The sequence below is a fragment of the Pinus tabuliformis genome, chromosome 9 (genome assembly GCF_031772625.1).
Source record: "Pinus tabuliformis cultivar Carrire ecotype Pingquan chromosome 9, CPIR1, whole genome shotgun sequence".
Classification (NCBI taxonomy): Eukaryota; Viridiplantae; Streptophyta; class Pinopsida; order Pinales; family Pinaceae; genus Pinus; species Pinus tabuliformis.
The window spans coordinates 1,540,407,088-1,540,424,538 of NC_142307.1; the positions used below are offsets into that span (position 1 = coordinate 1,540,407,088).

At 40.4% G+C, this 17,451-nt stretch overlaps 1 pseudogene; it reads right to left on the reverse strand.

The window, feature by feature from the left end:
* Positions 1-2,336: 2,336 nt before the first annotated feature.
* LOC149154495 (cullin-3A pseudogene) overlaps positions 2,337-17,451 on the reverse strand; it is a 59,305-nt pseudogene continuing 44,190 nt past the window's right edge.

Sequence of the window (17,451 nt, forward strand, 5' to 3'; positions counted from 1 at the left end):
TCTGCAAGTGGTTTTTGAAACTGAACAAACAAAGACATGCAAGAAAACAAAGATCTAGTTATAAAATCTATGACCTAGTTACTTCACTCTAATCTGACCTAACAGCAAAAGGAAATGAACAGCAGTTTATTCGAAATGAAATGCATGAACTAACTTATGCCACTAAGAAATCATCAACTGAAGTATTTAAACACTACTAATATCAGCATCTACAAAAGAGGGTTCCAACACTAAGAATTGCATGGAAAAGCAAAACAACGTTTTTGTTGGCAACAAAGTCACATTGGTCCTAGCTCATGATTCCACTGAGGGGGAGGTGAGATTCAAGGTGTTTGGTAGCCTTTTTCTTGTTATTATCCTACCAATCTATTCTAACCATGAGAAGCTACTTTAACCATCAAAAGAAATCCAAATAACAATGCAAGATTTAAATACAAATAGCAGATTTTATTTTAAGAACGCAGCAAACACATAAAGATAAACGAAGGAGGTACTGGGCGCTTGAGATGGGCCCAACCCCAAGAGCTACAGCCTCCCAAGAGAGATTTAGAGCTGGTGCAAAGCTGGATTCATCTTTATTAATCAAGAATGAAGAGTTACATCAAAACTGTCCACAAGGAGAGCTTGAGAATGAGCTGAAAGCAAAGCTAATCTATTGCATACAAATCGAATTACAAAATGACTACAACAAGGCTATGAAATGACTAACTACTACCTACTACCTACTGGCTAACTAGCTAACATCCACTGGCTAACAAAATGACTATCTGGCTAACCAAAATGAGGCCCTAAGCCTTCTTATTTATACAAATTGAGGACCCAACAGTCCTCCTAAACTTTAGGGACTCGGCTGCCCAAAACTTGGAGTTAACAGCAGTCCTACTTGACTTGCTTGGCTGCCCTTGTGCTGATTGATTCGGTGGCCTTTGAACTCCGAGCTGATGGTGGAGAATTCGAGGTAAGGGCCCATAAATGAGGGGGACACCTTCCTACAAATCCTCTAGCTTGTTCTCCCACGAATTTGGCTGCCAAGTGCTCATTAAGACCTTCAATTTTGTCTCCAAGTGGACCAAAAAGGCTACACAAAGCACCCATTAGACTTGTTGGCATAATGACTAACCAAATTCACTCTATTAACATAAAAATAATCAAAAACATGCAATAAACCAATGAGAATGGTGGATTAAGTCAACTTAGGAGGTTGAATGAGCCCAAATAATTGTCCATTTTTGGGGCTCATCATCACCCCCCTACTAAAAGTGTTGCTCATCCTCTGAGCAACCAATCTCTCTCCTCATCTTTGATGGCCCTGGTGGCCTCCTTGGCTAAAATCTCGGCCAATTTCTCCTTCTGCTGCCCTTTCTCCAAACTTCCTGTAGAAACAGTTCGCTAGCTTCCTGTAGAAACAGTTCTCTATCTTCCTGTAGAAACAGTCTGCTAACAGTTCTCTATCTCCCTGTAGAAACAGTCTGCTAACAGTTCTCTGTCTTCCTGTAGAAACAGTCTGCTAACAGTTCTCTGATTTTGCTTGCTTGGCTGGGGGTGCCTTCTCCTTGAACTGTGCTGTGGCTGCCTTGGGTGTGTCCCTACTTGTTTGGCCTTTTTCAGTCTTTTCTGCTCGTGCTTGCAACCGCTTCTCCCTTGGCATTTGTGTTATTTTACCACCCCCTGCTTTGGCCTCAACAGCTTGTCCTTTTCCCTCATTCCTCTTCCTGTTCCTTCTGTGGTGGTCTTTCTTGTGTTTGTTACATCATCATTGAGACCCTCACTGTTGCTTCTTTATCATATCCATGAAGTCTACCTGAAGGTTAGATCTCCATGTGTGTCTAAACTGTGATTGCAACCGTGGAATTTTATTTCAAATACCCATTGAGAGATATCAAATTACAGTTCATACTGAGGCATGCAGGCCAATATAAATTGTATGCTGAGATCCTTGATCATAGGGCAGATCCTTCAACTTCATCTCTTTGATCTCCATCAAGTGGAGTCCAGCATTGCAAATTCGAACAGTTTTACTGAGTATGCAAGCACTGTTAAGTGCACCAAATCCAGATGACCCTCTTTCTGAAAACATTGCAAAACACTGGAAGACAAATGAAATTGAGGCTGTGGAAACAACAAAAGAATGGATAAGGCTGTATGCAAGTGGGGCCTGACATTCTACATCGATTCATTCAATAGTACTGTTCTAATGTGGCATTTGTGTGAATGAACAGGCCTTGTATGAGTGGGCCATCTTGCAGATGACCCACTTACATGAAGCCACAGAGAAGTACTTATTCCAGTTATTTCCAGTGTGTGACTACTTTCTAGTCCAGATCAAGCTTTCGATATTACATCTTTCTCTTTGATCTCGGATGCGAGGGGAGCTGTTGTGCCTTGGGGCATTCACAACTATCGATGATGACATGAATAGTTGTTCTTCCATCTCTACGTCTTATTTCTACCTCTAGTGCTGAGTGGTTCTTTTCTTTTTGTGCAGCCACTGTTCCTATTTTCACCTTGTAAAACTTGCTGGTGAAACTGTCATTGAACTGGAATGTATCTTTTTCACCTATATCCCTGCCCATAGGTTCTTTACGCAGTACATTTTCCCTTTACATAGGCAAGAGATTGCAAGCACCTTTTCAGGTCTGCAGCTAGGATATCTATTGCCTGTTCAATTTCTTTATAGCTCAAACAATCTGCTGAATTAAACAGCATTAGAATACACATCTGATAAGTGGAAACATTAAGTTCATGTTTCCTAGATTTACTAAAGGTTGCTTTTAGGTCTGCAGTTCCCGTGTTAGTCTGCCATGTCAATCTCCGACCAGTGTGTGTGTTGAGATAGTATCCCCTAAACCTTTCACACACAGCCCAGATTTCTATGGGCAGGTTGCAACATGCACCTGGCTGTGTTGGCCATGAACCTGTTGTGAGAACTTGCACGGCCAAAGTAGGCTCTTCGCTGACTTCATTGGATCCAGCCAGCAATGCATTGAAGCCTTGCATAGTGTCCCTGGAAGTCTTCATATCTGTAAACATACCTTCCAACTTCGAAGTGAACTGATAACAACATTCTGTCTTCAATTTCACAATTAGACTCCTCTCAGCATTATCTGAAACAGTTTTCCCTTGTCAAGTATTACTTCTACATCCTCTTCGCTGACTCCTTTTAGACCCTTCCGAAGTTTATCATCAACAAACAAAGAAATATATTCTGGTGACATTGTATTCAAATTAATAAAGAATTCAAATGATGAATTCAAAGCATTTTGGAAAGTTTTATCATTGCTAAATGCCATGCTAATAATTTTGTCATACTTATCAAGAAGGTGTTGCACAAAGTCAACTGAATCTTTCAGCGTCTCTGGAGTTCCATGAGTACTTGTTCATTTTTCACTTTATTGCACAGGTACTTGTAAAAAAATGTCAAAGCACACAGAGAATGCAGCATGCACGGATTGAAGCAGTTGAGAATTGGTGGTCTTTTTGGGATAACAAGAGACACCTTTAGAAGCTGAATTACCTTTTAGATGGTGGTTTACAATGGAAGAGATTGTTACTAAAACCAATTCTTATCCCAAAGCTTGCAAATATTCAGTTCCATATGATGATGACAGTAGACTGGATGATGGAAGGCTTGTTTATGACTGCACCACAGAAAGTAGCCAAACAAGAAGATCAGAGTTGCAGCGTCTCAGGGTTGTATGTATTGCATTGGTTGTTGTCAAGAACGTGGAAAAATTAATCAGCGGATGGTGAGAGTCAGCCGAGCAACTTTAATTGAGGCGTGATTCACGTGAGAGAGAGAAGTGGCCAAGTGTACGTGGCCTCATGCAACTAGAAGTGTTGTTCCTCACTGTAGTGTAATTATGAACTGTAGTTCTCTGCCTGTAATCACTCACCATTAGTTGCACTGGAGTTCAAACGGCCAACACTTCCTGTTTTTTTTAATTTCCACGTGAGTCAACTGTCCACGTGTACTGCGTCACTGCCGGCTGAGTTCTAGAGAAGGAAATCAGCTTAACCTTGATAATTCGTGGCTTAATCCCACCATTCCATTAATTCATGCAGTTTTGAAATTAAATTTATGCAATAGAAGAATGAGTTTCAGTCACATACCTCGAAGTTGAATGGCTGTCGTGAGCTGCTGTGGCCTATCATTGCTGCATGCATTGGTTTTTCTAATTGCATGTGGCTTGGATGCTAATCTTTGATTGTTTTTTCCTTGTGCAGGTGTCCTCTGGCCAGATCTAAGCTCCAGGAAATTGTTTCCACGTTCAAATCTGCACCTTCAAGCTGCTGCTGTAGCAATGTCACAGAACCAGAACTTGTTTTCGCCATTTCTCCCAAACGGTAAAGCGGATTGATATGAAACTTTCTGAGCATGTTTCTATCATCATGATGCATCTCCCATAGAAAAATCGTGATCAATGGATGCACGGATTTCGAGAAAAATGGAAAATGGCTGAAGATTTCAGAGATCGATTTCTCGGAAACCGTGCATCGGAATCGGCTGAAACTGCTTGGGTAGGTTACCATCACTCATATGCATATCCCCATGAAACAGGTTTTGAAACGGATGCACGGTTATGGAGAAAATGCAAAAATGGCTGATGGTGATGGAGGCTAATTTCTTGGAAACCGTGCACCAGAATTGGCTGAAACTGCTCAAGCATGTTGCCATCACCCTTGTACAATTCCCCATAAAACGGTTTGTCAAATGGATGCATGGTTTTCAAGTTATGGCAAAAACAAATTTTGTTCTATGGATTTTTGCCTCAAGGCTTTTTGCAAATGTTTGCATGGAAGGAAAAACTGAGCTTGGGCTGTGATGCAGGTATGGAGATGATGGAGGAGGAGTTGGAAGATTGCATGAGGGCTTCTGAACCCTTGAGGAAGCTACCATGTTCACCAAACCACTTTTTGAAATCCATGTCTAGTTTCCCACAATTTCTACAGGAAGTTCCTGTAGAAGCACAATGAGAAGCACAAGGAGGTGGAAAAAAATGATGGATAAAGGCAAGGGATGGACACACAAGTGCTTGTAGGCCTAATCAACAGATTCCCACCATTAGATTCACTTTTGAAATTGGATTTGGCTCGTCCAAAGGTTCTACAGGATGTTTCCTGTAGAAATACAGAGCTTCCTGTAGAAGGCACAAGAAAAATTTCTTTGATCTTGATTTGAGTGCTCCTCCTGTCATGAAACGTCCTTCTTGCAACCTGCAATGTCATTGCTGCAACATGAAATTATTCAATGGAGATTAGCTTTATTTTTCTTTTCCTTTTTCTCTTTTTTTTTTTTTTTTTGAAAAACAACTAGGGCACCTCATGGAGGTTTTCACCCTAATTGCCTGCCTTGGGCGCCTCCAAGGGAGGTTTTCACCCAAAGATCTTATTCTCTTTTCTCTTTTTTTTCCAACCCATTGACCGCCTCATGGAGGTTTTCAATCAATGAGCCAATCTAAGGCGCCTCCGAGGAGGTTTTCACCTTAGATTTCTATTTTCCTCTTTTTTTTCATTTTTTTTCTTTTTCTTTTTTCTCTTTTTTTCTTTTTTCTCTTTTTTTCTACCCTACCCTACTTGAAAAACAAAATCGTTCTCAAGTATAAGAATACTTCCAATGGAGCCATGTGCACATCGAGATTAGAGATAAACTGATGTGGAGGCTCGAAATGCATGCTTGGATAGGTATCCAGATCTCAGAGACCAAATGATCTGACCTTGAAGGGATCAAACATAGCTGAGGAAGAGAGTACTGCTGCAACTTAGTGACTGTCTGGAACCATGTCTCAATATAGCTCTGATATCCTTGGTTCTTTTGCTGATCTGGATCATGTTTCATGTCACCTTCTAACATGACTTTCTCATCTTCCTCTTTTTGCTGATCTTTCTCTTGAATACATGGAAGATTTGATGGTAACCATGAGGAAGCTTTCTTGATCTCTGATTCTGATCTCTTCTCTTCATCAAGTGCAGCCCATGGTTCTTTGATCTCCTCTTTTGAATCTTCTTTTGCTGGATGCGGTCCTTCAATGCTTGCAATATAGTCTCTGCTTTGCAACACTCTTCCTGAGCTATGGTGAAGATCATTGAGCTCAAGAGGAGTTGTTTGCATATGTTGTGCCTCAGATTTGCAATGGGGTTGAGCTGCTCCATTGTATGGCTTTGGAAATGGTACGGGTAGTTGAGTGGAGGTGTGAAATTGAGATGGAGATGGATGGCATTGTGGTTGGGTAGGCATTTGGGGTTGCCTTGGTGGAGGAGGAGGCGATGGTTGTGGATGAGCAGGTGGTGGAGGAAAATGAGCGGGATGAGAGTTGTACTGGGGCCTCCACTCCTGATAAGGTGCATTCCACTGAGGCTGTGGCTGAGCATAAGAGTGAAATGAATGAGCAACTGGTTGGGCATAATATGGATCTGTGAAGGAACAAGGACGAGGTGTGAACCAGGAAGGATGAGCAGGGGGACCCCAAGAAGGCATGAAAGTGGCTTGATAGGGGTCATAATAGATCTCGGGTGTCCCTTGCAGTTCCTGCAGGTAAGATCTAGGTCCATGCGACCAAATTTGGTTCATGTAGTAGAGTGACTCAGTGGCTCCTTTGGCTCTCTGATATGCAGCTTTGATTCTGGGTAAGGAAGGGCACTGATCTGTAGGATGGTATTCTTCACAGACAAAACACACTTCTATGGAGTACAATGGACATTCGTTCCTAGGATGCTTTCTAGTGCACCTAGGACAAAAAATGACCAAAGCCCTCTTGGCTTCCTCTTGCTTCTGTTGGATCCACAAGGTATCCAGTTGCATGGCAAGAAACTGCCTCATATCACTCTTGAAATCTTTGATCTGATTTTCAAATTCATCTTTGGACAAGATGTTGCTCCCAACATCTCTACTTGTAGCCATTTGCTCCAGAGGAATGTTTTCTTCTTCTTCTCCCCTAGAGGTTCTTTAAATATGCCTTGATGTCCACCCAGGGGTTCTTTAATCACAGCCATCGAAGAAGAGAGAACGTTGGCTGTGTGAAGAAGTGGGGGTGTTGTACAATCATTTTTCTAACTTATCTCTACTCCTACAAGGCATGAAATGAAATCTTTTTGGTTGATTTTTGCTTTTTTCTACTTCTACATGCAAAACTGAAATAGATTGAGCTGCAACTAACTATCTTGCTAAAATGAAAATGCGGAATTGAAATGAAAGCAGGAAATGACTAATCTATTTTGCTCAAATGAAATTGCAGGAATGAAATGCTAATCTACGCTTGCGGAATTGAAATGCTAATCTACGCTTGCAGAAATGAAATTGCGGAATTGAAATGCTAATCTATGAAAGTGGGAAAGGCTAATCTACTTTTGCATAAACGAAATTGCATAATGGAAATGAAATAAACTACTTAGTAGAAGATTGCAGTGGAAAATAGAAGAAAAGCGGCAATCACCAATACTCTGACGCTTCCCCGGCAACAGCGCCAAAAGGATGGTGGGCTCCAGTATTGTAGCAATAATGCTACAACTCCTGTAACTCCCTTCTTTAATTTTATCAACCCGGTAATTCGTAACAAACTTGGAAGCGACGGTGCTGTATGCACAAGTACTAGCTCTTGCCGCAGCTGTCACTTGGTCAGCTGGCACAAGTCCGCTAGGGGCTCAAGCCAACTTCTATGAGCTCTTAGAAGAATATTTTTAACTGATGGACGAAAGCTAACTCAAAGGAAGCTAATCTACTTGCGGAAAGAAACTGAAAGCCAAAAAGAAACACAAACCCTAGCAAACCCTAGCAAACCCTAATTCTACCAACTAGTCCTACTGATGCAAAAATGAGAATGCAAACTACGAGAAGAGATTCCATTACTTCTAGGAAGGTAAAATGCATGTGTCTAAGTTATCACTATCTGAAGAAAACATCTTTTTGTATTTTTGTTTAAGTTATTAAAATTATCATGCATGTGCTTTTAACTAGTTTTCCACTGTGCAGGGATGGATCAAGGGATGAAATGCTTTGGGAAAGGTTGGGATGGTACAGAGAGGGTCTAAGGGATCCATATCATCCTTTCAGAGAGTTTCACAAAGTCAGGATGCCATGCAACCGTGTTTATGAACTTCTACAGGAAGTCTGCAGGGGTTTCTACAGGAAGTTCTAAAGTTCTTCTACAGGATGTTTCGAAATGGGATTTTTGAGGATGGGTGATTGATGGAAGATGCATGGATGGTTATGGAGGTAGGATGGGGGTCTGAAGAGGTCTAGGACTTGGTGGATGAGGTTAAGGAGCGATTGGATTTGTTCAAGGATGGATGAAGCGATGTTGCACAAGAAGATGAGAATCATGGCAAAGTAAGCGGATGAGGCAAATGTAAGGTAAGGTTTATAAGTGAAGGATGAAGCAAGTAGGTTGGATGGAGTATGGGCAGGTAAGGAAGGATAACAGGTACTCTGCAAGTGGTTTTTGAAACTGGACAAACAAAGACATGCAAGAAAACAAAGATCTAGTTATAAAATCTATGACCTAGTCACTTCACTCTAATCTGACCTAACAGCAAAAGGAAATGAACAGCAGTTTATTCGAAATGAAATGCATGAACTAACTTATGCCACTAAGAAATCATCAACTGAAGCATTTAAACACTACTAATATCAGCATCTACAAAAGAGGGTTCCAACACTAAGAATTGCATGGAAAAGCAAAACAACGTTTTTGTTGGCAGCAAAGTCACGTTGGTCCCAGCTCATGATTCCACTGAGGGGGAGGTGAGATCCAAGGTGTTTGGTAGCCTTTTTCTTGTTATTATCCTACCAATCTATTCTAATCATGAGAATCTACTTTAACCATCAAAAGAAATCCAAATAACAATGCAAGATTTAAATACAAATAGCAGATTTTATTTTAAGAACGCAGCAAACACATAAAGATAAACGAAGGAGGTACTGGGTGCTTGAGATGGGCCCAACCCCAAGAGCTACAGCCTCCCAAGAGAGATTTAGAGCTGGTGCAAAGCTGGATTCATCTTTATTAATCAAGAATGAAGAGTTACATCAAAACTGTCCACAAGGAGAGCTTGAGAATGAGCTGAAAGCAAAGCTAATCTATTTCATACAAATCGAATTACAAAATGACTACAACAAGGCTATGAAATGACTAACTACTAGCTACTACCTACTGGCTAACTAGCTAACATCCACTGGCTAAGAAAATGACTAACTGGCTAACCAAAATGAGGCCCTAAGCCTTCTTATTTATACAAATTGAGGACCCAACAGTCCTCCTAAACTTTAGGGACTCGGCTGCCCAAAACTTGGAGTTAACAGCAGTCCTACTTGACTTGCTTGGCTGCCCTTGTGCTGATTGATTCGGTGGCCTTTGAACTCCGAGATGATGGTGGAGAATTCGAGGTAAGGGCCCATAAATGAGGGGGACACCTTCCTACAAATCCTCTAGCTTGTTCTCCCACGAATTTGGCTGCCAAGTGCTCATTAAGACCTTCAATTTTGTCTCCAAGTGGACCAAAAAGGCTACACAAAGCACCCATTAGACTTGTTGGCATAATGACTAACCAAATTCACTCTATTAACATAAAAATAATCAAAAACATGCAATAAACCAATGAGAATGGTGGATTAAGTCAACTTAGGAGGTTGAATGAGCCCAAATAATTGTCCATTTTTGGGGCTCATCAAAGACCATGTCAACTTGTTGTAAATTCTCTTCCCAAGATTTGATGTCAATTAATATGTCATCAAAAAATACTAACTCAAATTTTCTAAGGAAGGGTTTGAAAATAGAATTCATCAAGCTTTGAAATGTTGAAGGTGCATTTGTAAGTCCAAATTGCATAACAAAAACTCATAATGACCTTCATATTTTCTAAAGGTTGTTTTGGGGATGTCTTCATGCCTCATTCTGATTTGATGATATCTAGAAAAAAAAATCCAACTTATTAAAGAAAAATATTTTGTGGAATTCATCTAATAATTGATGAATGACAAGAATAAGAAACTCATCTTTTCTTTTCATTTTGTTTAGTTGTTTGCAATCTGGACGCATATGCCATGAACCATCATTTTTTATAACCATCACCACTGGTGAAGAGAAAGCACTCTAGCTAGGTTGAATGATGCTTGCCTCTAACATTTCTTAAACCATACACTCAATATCACTCTTTTGTGCATGTGGATACTTGTAACGTTAATTGAGACATTTACAGGTTGCAAAGGAATAGCATGGTCACGATATCAGGTAGGTGGAAGACCCTTATACATCTCTCCAAATATCATAGAATGTTTGTTGATAACTTTTTGGAGATCCACTAGAGCAGAGGATATAGATGTTTGAACATCTAGTGAACACAATTGTGCAATTACACCTTGGTGTCCCTTTTTATAATTTGTCATGATATTAGAGCTTTGCACTTTACTAGTTTTCCCTTGGATACCTCTAAGCTCAATTCCATTTTCTTCCAAATAAATATTATGAAAATATTTTGAAAATTAAGGGTTGTTGTTCCCAATGATTGTAACCATTAGACAATACAAAATCAACACCACCCATTCGGATTGTAATCATGGGACTAACCAACAAATACTACTCCATATTCAACTTAATATTATGGCACTTCACTGAACAATTTATGGTACCTCTATCTGCAATCATTACTTGAAATTGTGGTGACGGATATGCAAAGTAATTAAGAAGTATTTCCAATTTGTAATTGATGAAGTTATGGATTCTACTTGAATCAATCAATATAGCTACCTTTTACTTTTTAATATATCCTTCTATTTTAATGGTTCATGGAGTATTGATGTCGGCCAATGCATGCCAAGATATTGTTGAAGTAGTATCTTCTAGCTTTAGATATTGGGAAGTCTTTGTTGGAACTATAATTACACTGAGACGAGGGGTGAATCAATATAATAGTCAATTTTAACAATCAAAACATTCAATTCATGTAAAATATCAATCACATCACCACATAAGATTACACCAGATATACGTGGAAACCCTTGTGGGAGAAAACCACAAAACATATTTATATGAATGTTCTTATAGGCACCAATATACTATTACATTAATTTATTGGCACCAACCAGAAGGAGACACTAAGCCCTTGAAATGATTTACTAGCACCAACCAAAAGGAGACACAAGTCCCCTAAAATGATCAAGATTTAATATTGTTTTCTGTCTTGCACTGCACATAGCACTAATTTTTATCTTCACAACTCACTCTATTCTATTCTTCACAACTCTTCCATTGCATTCTGTTTTTCTTTTCACAAATCTACAACTACATCTTATTCATCACAAGATTGATTTACTTTCAGTATTGTATAGATTAAACATTACTCCTCTTATTTGCTACAACATTCTTTATTATCTTCAGTACTTAACCTTACCCTAAGAGAATAATATTTACTTAAGTATAAACATTTCTCGTCCTAGTTACCTCAATCATCATTACAAGCTTACACCACAAACTTCATTAAACACTTCGAAACTTTGTTCTAGATGGGTTTCCTAAGCTCTCAGTTTGGAAAATTTCCCTAAATAAATCACACGTCTTCTTCTGACTTCATTATTAGAATTATTCATACCAGACCACTAACTTCTTGACTGTGTTATATCTTCACGTCTTACACATATATGCTTTGATCCTTCTTTTCTCCTTTTTTTCTTTCCTTCACATTGCATCAATAAGAGGTATTTATAGATCAACACCAGGACTAAATCAAGGAAAACATACCACATAAATTGTTCTAGGCTAACATAGCCCCATGGAGCCCTTCCAGGGCTAATACTATGAACTACTCAAAAACCCTGGGCCAAAATCATGGGTTTTCCCAATATTGGCACCCAAAACCTTATACAAAAAATTTTGGTTTTTACGACATGGAGGGGTAAACCTCAAATTTATCCTTTGTGTGTAATAGTGGGAAAAACCTAAAATTTTAAACCCCTTGTCTTGGGTGCTACAAACTTTAATCATATGGAACTTGGTGTTATGACCCATCACTTTAACTAAAAGGTGCTTATCCCATGAGATCCAGTTATCCATAAATCTTGTTCAACCTTATGGTGCACATTTGTTTGCAATCCGAATAAGTTGGAGGCTAGATATAATAAACAAATCCAAATCCAAATAGGTCTAATGTAACATATGATTCGGATATCCGAAGATGTCCCTCAATGCCTTAATATAGATATTTGGATACCAAAATACTTTGATATGACATGCGAGCCAGATATAACATTAGGCCCATTGAATTTTACGTCAACCACTGTGAAAAAATTATTTCTCGATCTCTCATTTATTATCGTGTTGTAGTGGCTACAACCACCCTCCAATATTTTTCCTTAGCTTCATTTTGGAGCCTCCCTACCAACCTTTCACAGTAGCATGTCTTACCTTGTCAAGTACACAAGCTTCAGTGATTTTCTTGTAGAATGACAGCCTGTCCATCAAAGCTTGTTGCATCCCCCTCACAGGTTGTTTCACTGGACTTGGTCCAGCTATAGGTTGAGCAGCTCCGTTAAGAAATTGCGCAATTCTGGAAGGCAACCAGCCTTCCCTCCATAAATTGCACAATTCTGTCTGGTAGCCTGTTGGGCTCCAGAATTGCGCAAATATGCCTATCACTATTCACTGAGAAAATTGCGCAATTCCTCCCAGCAGGGTTGCTCAGCCCAGAAATTGCACAATTTTAGGCATTAGTCAAATGCTCAGCCCAGAAATTGTGCAAACCTTCTAGGTAGCCAGCCCAGCTCCCTCCCAGAAATGCGCATTTTTTCCCCTCAACTCAACAGACCGATGCATTTGCCTTCAGGTTGACCAGTTCCCTATGGGACCGAGCAGAACTGATTTGCATGCATGGACTACTTCTCCCAAGGAAGCATGCAAAGGCATCTCTTGATTCAGGGATCTATTTTTAGCAGTTGTAGGTTACATGCAAGGATCATTTCAGAAACCTCCCGCCAAGTGTCGCTTTTCCTACATTTGTGGCATGCGCGTCACAACCTCGATTTTATCAAAACTCATTAATCGGACGCTACAAAGCTCATTCCTCACATCAACCTTGTAGCTCTGACATCCCACATTGCATCTAGGAGTCGTCATCACATTCAGCTTAGTTGTCTTGGGGTAAGCTCGCCTTTCGTGTCTTGCGTTGCATTTCTGTCGCTTTTTGTGTTTCACTTTGTGTGAGCATTGTCTGCTTGATTTCAGTGAGAACTTGTTGTCGTTTTGATGTATGTCAGCTTGTATAAGCATCATTTCAGTTTTCACTCACATCTCATTGTCATCACATGCATGACATTGTTTTGCACGAACGGTCGCAGTCGCGGTGACTCGCTTCACACACATGCATGCTTTCCCGTGTTCTGAATCCTGCACTTGTTGTTTGCATGTATGATCATTCACTCTTGTTTGCACTCATCTCACCATGCATTTAGACTTCTCATGTTTCCGGTTGCCCGTCGGCTGGACTTGGCAGCCTTGGCCTAGACCGTGCCTTGCCTGGCTAGCATTGCACATTTCCGAAAGCGAAGGCTCTGCCTTCCCTCCAGAAATTGTGTAAGTCTGCACACTGACCTTCAGGCTTGCATTGCACAATTCTTGGAGGTAGTGTCCTACTGCCCTAGAAACTACGCAATGTAGTTTGCTGGTTGCATGTTACTGATGACTGAAATTGCGCATAGCACAGTTTCAGTCCTCAGCAGGCCAGTCTGGACTATGCATTGTCCAGTTCCAACAGTCAGTCAACCTATTGACAACCCGGATTATGCCTTGCACAATTTTGGCAGTCAGTCTCCCGACCTCCCAGCAGAAATTGCACAATCTTCACATTCAATCACACAGGTATGTTGCAAGTCAGTCCTCAAGTTTGTTTTGGTTTTTGACTTACAGATTATTTTCCATGAGTGTTTCTATGTCTCCAGGAATCATAGGTGTTCGTATGTCTCTCAGCAGCACAAGTACAACGGCTTCCAGGAGAGTAGAATCAAAGACACTGTTAAGAGCGCAACTGGGGATGCAGTGGATCAAGTGTCTATGAACTTTCCTATCCACGAAGACATCAAGTTATTCATGGACAAGGATATCAAGATCAATGGAAATGACATCACAGCAAACAACACCATCAGCAACAACAGAAGGCATCACACGTGCATGCGACGAATGTAAGAGGAAGGTTGTTGACAACATAGAGGCAGAGCAAAGCTGCAAGTTCGAAGCAGATCCACTCATGACGAAAGCATATTTCGAGATTGAGACTATGAGGTGATGGCGCGACATGAAGATCGCATGAAGGCAGAGAATGGAACAGAGAAGGAGTTGCATGTGTTGAAGAACAACTTAAGGAAGAATGGGAGCCACATCGACAAGAGAATGAGTTGCAGCAAGAACAGGTACAGCAGGGGGCGCAACATGCACAGACGGATGAAACTGTGCCTGTACAAGTTATATATCCATTGCAGCAGATGGAAAGGATCAGACAAGGTGAGCAGTGTTGTTTATCGCATGCATGTCATTGTGCACGCACATGTGATCCCACCCATTTGGCACACTCACTGAGGAAAAGACAAGAAGTAAGTCTGAATGGGGTTGAACATGCAGTTTGACAGTTGATCTGCATGACCACCAACACACACGTGGAGATCAGCACAGACAATACGCATCAGTGTGTTGCCGGTTCGGTCGCACCTAAGAAGACCATGCACATAATATCAGACGAGTTGGACGGAGGAGCCATACCAGTGCACACGGATGCAACGGAGGCAAGAGTTAGCTTCAGCAAGATGTCACCATTGAGTGCACGGATGACCAAGCTTGGCATCATCTCACCACCTTCGACCATCACAAGGATGTTAAATAGTTGGTCTCACCACAACAGTCTGAGTGTCAGTGATGTCTTGCATGGCTTTCTCAAGCCATTTTGTCTCACGTGGGAACATGTGCTTTCAGCTTTGTAATGTAACGTCTTGTCAAGTGGAAGTTCAAGTGTCGATAGTTGGATGTAATAGTCATAGAGTAGTTGAAGAGTCATGATGATAGATGAACAGTCTCAAAGGGGAATGTCAAGGGTCACCCCGCCTTTTACCATAAATAGTACCTCATAACTCATTGTATAGGCTTTTGGTCAACCAAGCTTTTATAGGGGTATCTTAGAGAAAGCTTGGACATTATTGTAATGCGCCTTGGCTTCTCCACTATGCAGAGCTAGTATATCTCTTTGGAAGAGCAGACAATTGTGGCTAAAATGTTCCACTATCGGAACTAGTGGTTGGACATGGATGTATTGTATGAGTGGAACTTACACTTCTTAATATAATAGAGCCAACACGTTTCATGCATATGTCATATTGTATTCCAGCTATCTTGTTTACTCTAAATTATATATGTATATGTTTTCTTACACATGCATGTATGGACTATTCTATATAAGTATGTATGAATCTTACTGAAATTTGTTGATTGGCTTAACCATCACTTTGGATTGTTAGCTAACTTTCTTTCCAATTTGTGATGCATCTTCGCTCATGTGTTCCCTTCCAAGCCACGTACTATTATAGGTTTCCAAGCAGTGCATTCACCCAACTCTTCGTGTGTTAGAACCGTTCATGCACCTTCCTTGTCTCGTCACAGCTGTCACACCCTTGCTACCAACAGGGACATCTTACTTGCCTCTGTGCGAAATCGCAGTCAAGGCATTACCGTATGACCCACTGCTGGGAATCCTACACCAAACTATCTGAGGTCTAATTGGGACTTCTTACCGGGGATATCCCCTGACATGTTGGCGGGTCCAGCACTGTCAACATTTCTGGTGCTAGAAGGAGGGCCAGACGACAAGCTGTGTCCTCTCATCCTGTTTTGAACCTTTGCATATCTATCATGGAGTCTTTCACTCTACTCCCTCCACGATGTTTTTTTCATGCCGAATATGTTATATACATAGGGGGGATAATATGGGGTACAAAGGGAGGTACCCAAGGTAATAATAATGGGATGGGCCATAGTAATAAATAAGGTGGTTAACCCATATCATGTAAGGGACCACAAGTAGTTAGTAATAATGTAATGGGCCCATGGTATTAGTTCGATGGTATGAGGGAACCATGGTAATGACCCATGGTATTGTATGTATGAGGCCTATATAGAGGCTAGAGACTCCACATGGAGAGATGTCAAGGATTATTGTATGAACAAGCTTCTGGCTTGTGGAGTGTTCTCCTTCCTTAAGGAGTGAATATATGGTGTTGCCCTACCTTAAGGGTTTGATCAATAAAGAAGCATTTCTATCTATATTGAGATCTTGATATTTCTTGAGTTTATTTTTATTATCATATATTTTTGGGTTAGATCTATAGCAAGTGGTATCAGAGCACTTTCTTGGGCAAAAAAAGTGGAGATTTTTTTTTATTGCAGCATTTCGGGGGCGGCGAGTTTGAAGATCAGATATGTACGTTTTGGTGCAAGATCTATAAAATCTAATTGCAGATCTAGATTCTATGTGAAAAAATACCTTATTTCAAAAAAAAAAATCGGTCGAATTGGAGTCCGGATGAAGGAGATATCGCTGATTTAAAAATCAGTGGGGTTGCAGACAATTTTTCGGGGCAGCGAGTTTGCGGTGCAGATCTGGATGTCTTGGTGCAAGATCTGCAAAATATAATTGCAGATCTGGATTCTTTATGAAAAAATACCCAATTTCAAAAAAAAAATCAGTTGAACCGAAGTCCGGATGAGGGAGATATCGTTGATTTAAAATTATCTCTTTTTTCAGAATTTTTTGGTGACGATAGGAGAGTTGCAGCGCAGATCTGAAATTCCAGTGCCTAGATTAGGATTTCTATCACATGGGCAGATGCAGAATGGTTGTTCCATTTCCCAAAGCAGGTCATAATAAGGATTTTGAGCAATATTGACGGAATTGTGGCCATTTCAAATTTTCGCCAAGTAAGTGAATTTTTCTCAAACCCTCTTCATGGAAAATTTTACTGGAAAAGATGATAGCCCTACTATTGAAGAATTCATACAAAAACTAAAGAACATATTTGGGGAGGGATGGAAGTTTATAGTACCAATTGGTTTGAAAGAAGAGGCTGCCATATGGTGGAACTCACTGGGCATCAAAGGCTTGTCCAAATTCTCGAATGAAGAAATGGAAAAACTCCTTATGGACAAATGGTCTCAGGCTAGAAAACAAGATAAGGGGAAACATGTGGGGTTATTTCCTACTGGTATATCCTTATTGTAGGTTCATGGATTGATTCAGAAGGAGAAAATCATTGTGTCTATAAATCCGAGTTGCAAGCAAAATCTCATAAATGTCAACTTGGAAAAAAAATTACAAGTGCCAGCAAAACACATTGAAAACACACAGGATGTGCAAGTTTATAAAAATTTGAAGCTGTCTATGGATAAGTATGTGTTGCATGGTGATTTTTATGCTTCAAATATGGATAAA